Source organism: Musca domestica, unplaced genomic scaffold (assembly GCF_030504385.1).
Source record: "Musca domestica strain aabys unplaced genomic scaffold, Musca_domestica.polishedcontigs.V.1.1 5, whole genome shotgun sequence".
Lineage (NCBI taxonomy): Eukaryota > Metazoa > Arthropoda > Insecta > Diptera > Muscidae > Musca > Musca domestica.
Window position 1 is genome coordinate 13405239 of NW_026712346.1, and position 9924 is coordinate 13415162.

Consider the following 9924-nt stretch of genomic DNA (forward strand, 5'->3'; position numbering starts at 1 on the left):
CCGATATTGACCATTTTCGCACTATACCTAACACTGACGAATATATTAGGATTTGCAAAGTTGGAGCAAAATCGGATTTTTCTTTTGAAAAATTCGACCTTTTGTGGGGGAGGTACCAGAAGGAGTGGACCGATATTGCCCATCTCGGAACTCGATCTAAGTTTGACAAAAATATTATTTATTTGGACCAAATCGGATACTCCCTTCGAGGGTTATCGTGCGCACCAGCCAGCCAGACAGACAGACGGACGGGCAGACATCGCTAGATCGACTCCAAATATTCTCAAACGGATTTGGTCCAAAGAGAAAAAAAACGTTATTTCGACTAGGCACGTTTTGGCCGTATCAAATTGTATATACCCTCTGTAGCCATATGGCTGATGGTATATAAAATGTAAACTTCAATAAAACATGTCAAATTGAAGAAATAGGAAAAACTAAAAAGAATACACATTACAATAATATTTTAACTCACATTTTTATTGGCGTATTTTTAAGCGATTTTTTGGATTTTTTACTTTTCTGCCAAGAGACCATTCCGAAATGGTATTGTCAAAATCAGGCCAGCCGTTCTGGGTTATAAGCGTAGTTTAACTAACATAACCTTATTTTATATACACAGATGGTAAAAATAATACTTTATTTTGTTCACAAAAAAAGCGACTGAAATATTGAACTCAGACGCTTTTGTGAACAAAATAAAGTATTATTTTTACCATCTGTATATATAAAATAAGTCAAATTGAAAAAAAAAGTCGAACATTACATAAAACTAGCTGGCCCAGTCCGCGTTGCCGCCCCGTTGTTTTAGTCTTTAAAGCATTGTTTTGAAAGCATAATAATTCACAAATCTGACTCACATAAGTGGCACAATTTTTTGTATAAATGATGACTCGATTAAATAGAAATAAATACGTCTTTCAAAAAACCTGATCCTATTTTTCAGTAAGAGGTTTTATTTTGAGCCTAAACACACATTTTAAATCAAACCGATTAGAAAATTTAATCAAAACCTCGAAATAGGTAAAATCAGGATGTACTTTTATATGAGTGCTACTCCTAAACATTCACATTGAAAATTTTCCACAAAAAGGTCTTCTATCAGAAGCTAGATGCCACATAAGGACAAAATCAATTGAAGAATGTGACCAAGACCCTGGTAATAGCTAAAATCACCGGATACCTTCACATAAGGGTTATAACGAAACATGGTTCTATACTTATAATTATTTGAAAGAATTTGTTTTTTTTTTTTTTCTAAAATCTCAAATTACCAATATTTGAGGAATTTGAAAGGGGCTATATCACAATGTAGACCAACCTGACACATATTTTATACAAATGATTCCTCATGTTACCCCTAGGACTGTATCAAATTTAAAACTTTATCGTAACTTTTGCGGAGTATAGGGCAAAATATTTGCGGCCCTTGTGTATGGTTAAGCTATATAAAATGGACTCTTAAAAAGTTTGATCTGGGAACCCCTCTTTTGGGATTTTTATTTACCAACCGAAAAAATTCCTAACCCCAAGGTTGTCTGCGGAGCATTTTAAATTCTCATTGGATGAATTATTTCCATATCTAATCAAAATGGAAAATTTGGGTATGGCAAACATATAACAGCATGTATAGAAAATGTGCAAACTTTCTCGATTTTTCCGTTTTTTTTGCTTTGTTGCATGTGGGTTTTTTTATTTTAATTTAAAAAATTAATTAGCAGCAAGTCCCCGATGTGGGGTGTTTGCTTGCTGCCGGCCAGGAAAAAATGAATCGGATACAGTGTTGCCAGTATTGAGGAATTTCCCCAAAAAGGGGATATTTTTTTCAAATTGGGACGAAAAATTCAATTTAGGGACTTAAGGATTTAGTTGGGATCTTTTTAAAAAAAATGCGGAATTTGTGACGATTTTCATTTTTACAAAAAATATTCTAACATCCTTACTTATTTTGATATTTACCTTTATGTTACACATGCGTAATGCATCAATAAAATACGTTCCCCACTAACCTGACAAAGTTGTTATAATTTATACCAGATATAAGAAATGGATTTGCTATCTATTTATCTCTTTTCATACTCTGTGTTTGCCTATAACACTTTTACACATTTGCCTATAACACTTTTACACATTGCGATTTGGAAAAAGAGTCTCGGTTGCAGTGATGTCAAAAAAGTATATTTGTAGAACAGTTACATTGATATTTACATTGAAAGTGCTAAAAGTTGCATGATTGTTTTACATAGAAGGTGCTAACCAGCAATGCATGTGTAGAACGAGTTTTTTCAGTTATGAACTCAGTAAAAACCAAACTTAGAAATAAAATGCAGTTTGATTTGTTGGAAGCTCTTTTGAGAATAAATACTCAATTTTCAAATAATTCCATTTGCTGCAAAAATGTTGAGCCTACAAAAGAAATGTTAAAGCTTTTTAATTATAAGAATTTATATAAACCAAATGAGACTGAAAATGATGACGATTTGGAATTTGAAGTTTTCGACGTGGTTGCATTGCAACATTGTCTACGAAATTAAAATGTTCTACTTATTTGTTATTCGGCCCTATTACGGTTGTCGTCGTCGTCGTCGTCGTCGCAAAATGAAGACGAGCCGACAATAATGATATTAGGGTTGTCGTTTTTTGTCGATAGCAACAAATGACTGCTATTATCATTGTCGATATAACAGTCGACGTGAAGTCGATTTTTGAGAATATCTGTCGCCGTAAAAAATTGTGACGACATTGTATTTATTTAGTCGACCATGAAACTAACAACAGCAAAACAATTTGAAATGTTGGTTTCCGAGTTGGAAAAAACCCATGTTTGGCAAAAGGGTTTACCAAAGGTCACGTTCCAGCTAATTTTAAATCAGATTGGGAATCCATTGCTACACAATTAAATGTAAACGGGCCTCTGAATAGAGACTCCGATGGCTGGCAAAAAGTATGTTAAAATTAAAATTATTTTTGTATGTTTTTATTATTTAGTTTTCTAAAATTCTTTTAAGTTCGGAATGATTTAAAATTGAAAACTAAAAAAATGTGCACAATAAAGGTGAAACCAGCAGAACTGAAGGTGGCATTTTTAACCAAATGACCTGTCGCCTTGTCGCGAATGTAATGCAAAGTTACTGAATCCACCAGAAATAGAAAATACGGAAAAAAGTGTAACAGACGATATAGTTCATGAAAAAGAGTAAACGACAATGCCGATGACAAGACTGATGTAACTACTATTGACGCTTCTCGATCGCCCAGAAAAAATAATGGTAAAAAGTCATCAAGGAAAGAAGAAACTATTGAACTCTTGAAAGTGCAGTATAAACTTTTGGAACAGCACAATCAAGAGTCAGGCAATGCAAATATGATTGTTTGCTGCCTTGGCACACGCCGCTGCACTACTAATACATTATCATCTTCATCCTCACTTGAACTTAAGATATGTAACGCATTTATGATATTCATTTTTTCACTTTATTTTTTATTTTTTACGAATTCAAAATGCAAACAATTTTTTATCTTTTTTTGTCAATAACAAGGAGTGTCGCCAACGTTTTTTTTAATTGTTTCCAACATTTATTTTAAACTGTCGATGTCGCTTCTATGCATTTCCGTAATACCATTTTTGAAATAGTCTATGAATTGAATTCTATGTACAAATATTTTTTTAAATAAATTTACTCTGTTCGTTTTTTGTTAAATGCTTGCGAATTTCTTTTTTTTTGAGGAAATTGAATCAAATTTGAGGAGATTTGGGGGAAAACAGTTTCGAGGCAGTTTTTTTGGTGTATTTGCAAAAAAGACATTTTATTTGCTAATTAAAATATACCTAAAAAACCTCCCCAAAAAATTAAATTAAAATAATTAAAGGACAATTTGTTTTTGTGTTTAATTAACACTTGTGTTTTGTTGTTGTGTGTGAATGCGTTTGTGCGAATAAATTAAAGTGAATATTGTGTTGTATTGTATTATATTAATGGTGTTTAAATGTTTGTGTGTCCTTTTGTATATTGTTTAGGCAAAGACAACATTTACACCAACCGTTAAAACTACCTCTGACCCCTACGATTCTATAAACGGAGGAGGTCAGTCAAAAATTTATGTTGAATTCCTTGGTGGAATTAATTGTCCCCAAGGCCGGGTTTGATCCAAGCCAAGTAAGCTGGAATGGCAGCAAATTTAGCCCTGTCTCTGATGTGTCCGTCCAGCACCAACCACCATTGAAGAATACATTGTGCCTAAGTCCGTTATGTCCAAAAACCTGGAATAAAAAAAACAGTCTAAGTATATGCTGACTAGGTAACAATATTTAAACGAAAAGAATCTACTTACCGGCCTTAAGCAACATTTTTGTTTGTAGTATCTATGCCCAAAGCCTGAGTGCTTACTAACATCTAAAAGGGAGAAATAGAAATGAAAGATTAGAAAATCTGAAAAATAACACCGAACTCATAAATAAGGAATTTATCTGCTAAAATATTTATATGTTAGTTTAAGTATATGTTAGTAGTTAGGGATTAGTTTAAAGATTTTATTTGTGTTTGTAAAAGTTTTTAACACCAGATAGAATGCGAATAGTGTATGGTTACGCCAGAAAATCCTACTAGAAATTAATTTATTGTGGGACTAAATGTTAATGTCCCCTAGAACCACATAAGAGAGCTCTTTTAGGTGAGGAAATAATTTAAAAAAGCGGCCCAAGTTGACAAAAATTCAATAGGATAAGGTGGTAGTCCGAGGTATTGTCTTATCGATGTGTCAGGTGTTAAAAATTTAGAATTCTGACAACAAGGAAAATTATGAAACCAATAAATTGTTTTAATGTCTAAGTGTTTAGATTAATATGAATTGCTGGTGTTTCTGTTAAGGGGGTAGGAAATATGATGATGTTGTAGTGAGGTAAATGTAAAATAAATGGGGCCTTTATAGATTAAATTGAATTCTTTGATGAGGATCTAAGGGTCAAGGTTGGGTGGGCTAAGTGCGGGAATTGTTAACATAAATTTCTCGTGTTATGGTCGTATTTGGCCGTTTTATTTTGATTTGTTTGTTATAATTTCATGTTGTTCATTGATTGTTCGACCCCTATGGCTGATGGTAGCAGGGTTGGGAATTCACCCTTAAAGCGGTGCCCCAAATGAGCTAGGTGGAACCCCACCATAGCGCCGTATCAGGTGGTACGCAACAATATGGCGCCCAATTCCAAAAATTTTGTCCGATCGTCCAAAATTTTTAATTTTTAACAAAACATCAGCCATTTCTTCGGTGCAAAAACAAAGGCGCCAAAAACATTAATATGACGCGGACAATGAATAAATAGATACGTTGTGCAATAATACCTACGCACAGAATAATAGACCATAGGGTGAAATATTTCAAAAGATAATATTACATTTTTAAAGTGCTTACGGAAATTGCATCCACATATTTTTATAAAATTTGTGATAAAAGTGCAATATTTAGTTAAGTAATTAGAAAATTAGGATATTATTTTCCATAAGTTAGGGTCTAGTGCAATAGCTCTTGTTCGTTACTTGTAACAATGAATGTATTGTTTTCATGACCTGTATTTTATGATTAAGGATGACATATGGGAAAGTGCAATATCTGCTTTGACCATGTGTGTCATTGACTGTATTGTGCAATTTCTCTTAACACGAGATCTTTTTTCGTCTAAATTGAAGAAAAATGCCGTGGTGTTATTTCCTTTAATGTTTTAATGTTCCTTTTTGATTGTTCGACCCCTACGGCTGATGGTGGTAGGGTTGAAATTCACCCCTAAAGCGGTGCCCCGACTGAGCTAGATGGAACCCCACCATAGCGCCGTATCCGGTGGTACGCAACAGTTTTTATTGATTAATTGTTTTGTAAAAATTAATAGTGTTAGAAGAGAAGCAACAGATGTTTTGATGTTTAACTTCTTTTTAATGATGATCAATACAAAAGAATTGTATTAAAAGAACGTTTGGAAGCCAGTGTAATAAATAGCGGTCCAGTTCCTGTGCACTGTGAAAATGAAAGCGACGAGGCTCCCATTATTTATACAATTGTAAAATTAATATTAAATTTTTCAAACGCTAAATACGATGGCGACCTTTAAATTAAATTTTAATATTGATGGTCTTCCAATTTCAAAATATTCATTGGCGCAAGTTTGGCCTATATTGGTAAACGTAAACTTTACAAAACCTGTGTATACAATCGGCGTTTTTTCTGGAAGCTGTAAACCAAAAGACGTCAACGCGTTCCTAACACCATTTGTTGAGGAACTTAATGGAGGTATGAGTTCATATTTCACACTTAAAGGCAAAAATAATAATATCACTATGTTTTCCTTAATTTCAGGAAAGCGAACTGAAACTTGTTGCCAAGGCACCAAATTCGCAATTTAAGTACAACAAAAGCAATACGAAGTATATTTATTTAACATATTTTATTGGGCTACACGGAGGACACATTTATTAAAGACACACGCACTTTCTTTCAATTCGCTAAAAATCGTATAAAACTGTGTAACGATTACAAAAACAAAAATATCAAAAGTAAATTAATACAAATGGAGTAAATAATTTGGAAAAATCTGTACGATTTTTTATAAATACATAAGCTTACGAAAATATTAGTTTTGTAAGCTTCTTCTAGCAAGCTTACGAAAATATTAATTTTGTAGACTTATTCTACAATTGCACTAGCAAGCTTAGTAAAATATTACTTTTGTAAGCTTATTCTGCAATTTCAAGAATAAGCTTAAAAATAAGTGTTCCGTTTCGATTATTCTATAATTGTTAAAGAAGCATTTCTCAATAAATTTTGAAGATTTTGTCAAGATTAAGGCTTATGTTTGTAAGCTTATTAAAATATTATTCTCAAGTCAATTTGGTATGTTGGGAACATATATGCAGTTTGTATGTGTATGTGTATTGTTTTGAAAAAAAAAAATTGAAAGTATTTCAAATGTAAAGGTGCAACAGCAATGCATATTTTCGACGTTAAATTGTACTATTTTTGGATACAACTGCATTATTCTTCTATTTTAGATTTAGATTTTGCAATAACCCCAACCCATTTCTTTCGTGTTTTTTTAATTTCCCCAATATAAGAATTTTGATAATATAAAATAAACAAAACCAATTTTAGTATATTTAAAAGTCCATCTGACACTATAAGACTCCGGTACAGGGTGTATATTTCCCAGTTTTTTTAAATTGAATAACCTGTAATTTGAAGTTCAAAGGACTAAATATGCCAAAGAATTTGTATCTTTGAAATTCGGACTTATATTGTCCATTTGGTGCAAAATTAATTTGAAATCAGAAAAATATATATATGGGAGCTATATCCAAATCTGAACCGACCTCGATAAAATTTGGCAAAAGATATTTCTGAGCTGTATTTGATATATTTCCCTGAATATCGTTGTTACGGAGTGCGTATTACGGCTGTGGTTAACAAATATAACAAATCAGATGAACAATATATATGGGAGCTATGGCTATATCTGAACCGATCTTCACCAAATTAAGCATACTAGCTTCTAGACTCAATTCGGTGGCATGTGCGAAATTCCATCCCATTTGGGCAAATATTAGACGTTTGGTGTACAATAAAAGGTAAATCGGACGAAGTTATATATATGAGGTATGTCCAAATTTGAACCGATCTCGATAAAATGTAGCAAATGTATTTCTGAGCTGTATTTGATATATTTCCCCAAATATTGTTGTTACAGAGTGCATATTACGGCTGCGGAGGATATAAAAAATCGGATGAACAATATATATGGAAGCTATAGCTATATCTGAACCGATTTCGATCAAGTTTGGCATACTTATTTTCAGGCCTAATTAGGTTATATATGCAAAATTCCATACAATTCGGGCTGATATTACACATTTGGTGCACAATAAAAGGCAAATCGGAAGAAGATATGTATATATGGGAGCTATCTATCTAATTTTTTACCGACTATCTCCAATTTCAATAGGGTTCGTCCTTGGGGCAAACAAATGTTGTTTGGAAATTTTCATCACAATCGGATAATAAATGCGACCTGCATTTTGTTCACAAAAATACATGGACAGACGGACTGACATGTATAAATCAACTCAGAAAGTGATTCTATGGAGATCCTCAAAAGTAACTATGGGTCTATCTCGCTTCCTTCTCCATGTTACAAACAAATGCTCAAAGACATAATGCCCTTACCACTATGTGGTGTAGGGTATAACAAGTTAAAAGGTATCAGTCGGCTTTGCCGACAGACTAATGCCTTCAGCCATTGTTCGATTATTTGAATATATTTTGACTTCTGTTATGATTATTGAAATTATTGACCCTCTATGGAGTAGGTCCCGATGGAATGGGTAAAAATTGGGCATTTCATATCGGACCTAAATAAATAGATATAAATATGGGATTGGTTGTTGTTGTTGTAGCAGTAGTACATGTATGTGTTTGCGTTCTGCTAATCTGGTTCCAGCTCCAGGTTTAGAAATTCGGCTACTTTAACGGGCTGTAGCCATCTTCTGGAGTGAGTTGGGTATGTTTGGCTGAGCAATTAAAAAGGTGTAGCGTATTGTGCGGGCCTTTATCGCCCGCCGGGCAGGCGTCACGCACATCTTCATCAATTCGTGCCCAATACGAATTGAGACTACTATACCATCCTGAACGTAATTGCGCCAAAACTACCCTGGTTTGTGACGTTCTTCAGCTGCAATGGATCGGGGGTGGACACCGAGGACGGCATTCACTTTATAACTGCTAATAGCATCCGCGACTGCATCGGTGTGAATGCCACTCAGACATGCCTGATAGGCTTCTTGATCTAGAGGTTCTCTCTTATAGCGCTGGACCTCCCTCTCTAGATCATGTATGTTCTTCCTGACATGCCTGGGTGGGGGAGATTTATCCACCATATAATGGTTGGGATGACTCTCACGGTAACATCCAAGCAGGTACTGCAACGAAAGCATATGATTATGCTGACGTAAGGGAAGGACATTCGCCTCCTCATGTAGATGGTCCACTGGTGTCATGAGGAGGCATCCTGTCGCAGTTCTCAGGGCAGCGTTCAGGCAGGTCTGGATATGCTTCCACTGCGTAGCACTAGTATTCGCAGACCACACTGGAGCCGCATAGCTGACCACAGATCGACCTATCGCGTTATAAGAGGTCAACAAGGTTTCTTTGTCCGCACCCCAAGAGCTGCCGGCTAGCGCCTTGAGGACCTTGTTCCTACTTTTCATCTTGTCGCAGATAGCTGTGGCTTGCGCGGACGACTTGAACATGCTGTCGAACGTGACCCCAAGAATCTTGGGGTAGTTTGTGGCCGCTATTAGATTCCCCTCGACCTGAACATTCAGCTGTGTTCTCATCTCCGCAGACCATGTGGTAAAGAGTGTGGCCGTTGATTTCGTGGCGGATATTTTCATATTCCTCGCGTAGAAGTATGCGGCAAGCTCCGTGAGATAGGGGTTCAACCTTTCGCATATGTCATCGACCACTGGACCCGAGGCCATGATCGTACAATCATCCTCATACATTACGATCTCAATGCCGTTTGTAGGGCGAGGAATTCCGGAAAGGTAGAGGTTAAACAGTTCCGAAGATATCACCCCACCTTGCGGAACTCCCTGTTTCACTCTACGGGCTATGGACTTCTTGTTCCGGAATTCCACGTACGACTGACGTCCACACATATAGTTGATTATCCAACGTTTCAAGCTTGGCCGGAGGGTAGTTCTCTGCACGTCCTCAAACAGTGTGGCATGATTGACCGTATCAAATGCCTTTGATAGGTCAAGGGCTACCAACACTGTTCTGTCACACGGCCTGTTCTGGTTCAGTCCTCTACTAATATGTGTGGAAATGGCGTGTAATGCTGTTGTGGTGCTATGTTGTGGACGGAATCCGTGCTGGTGGTTG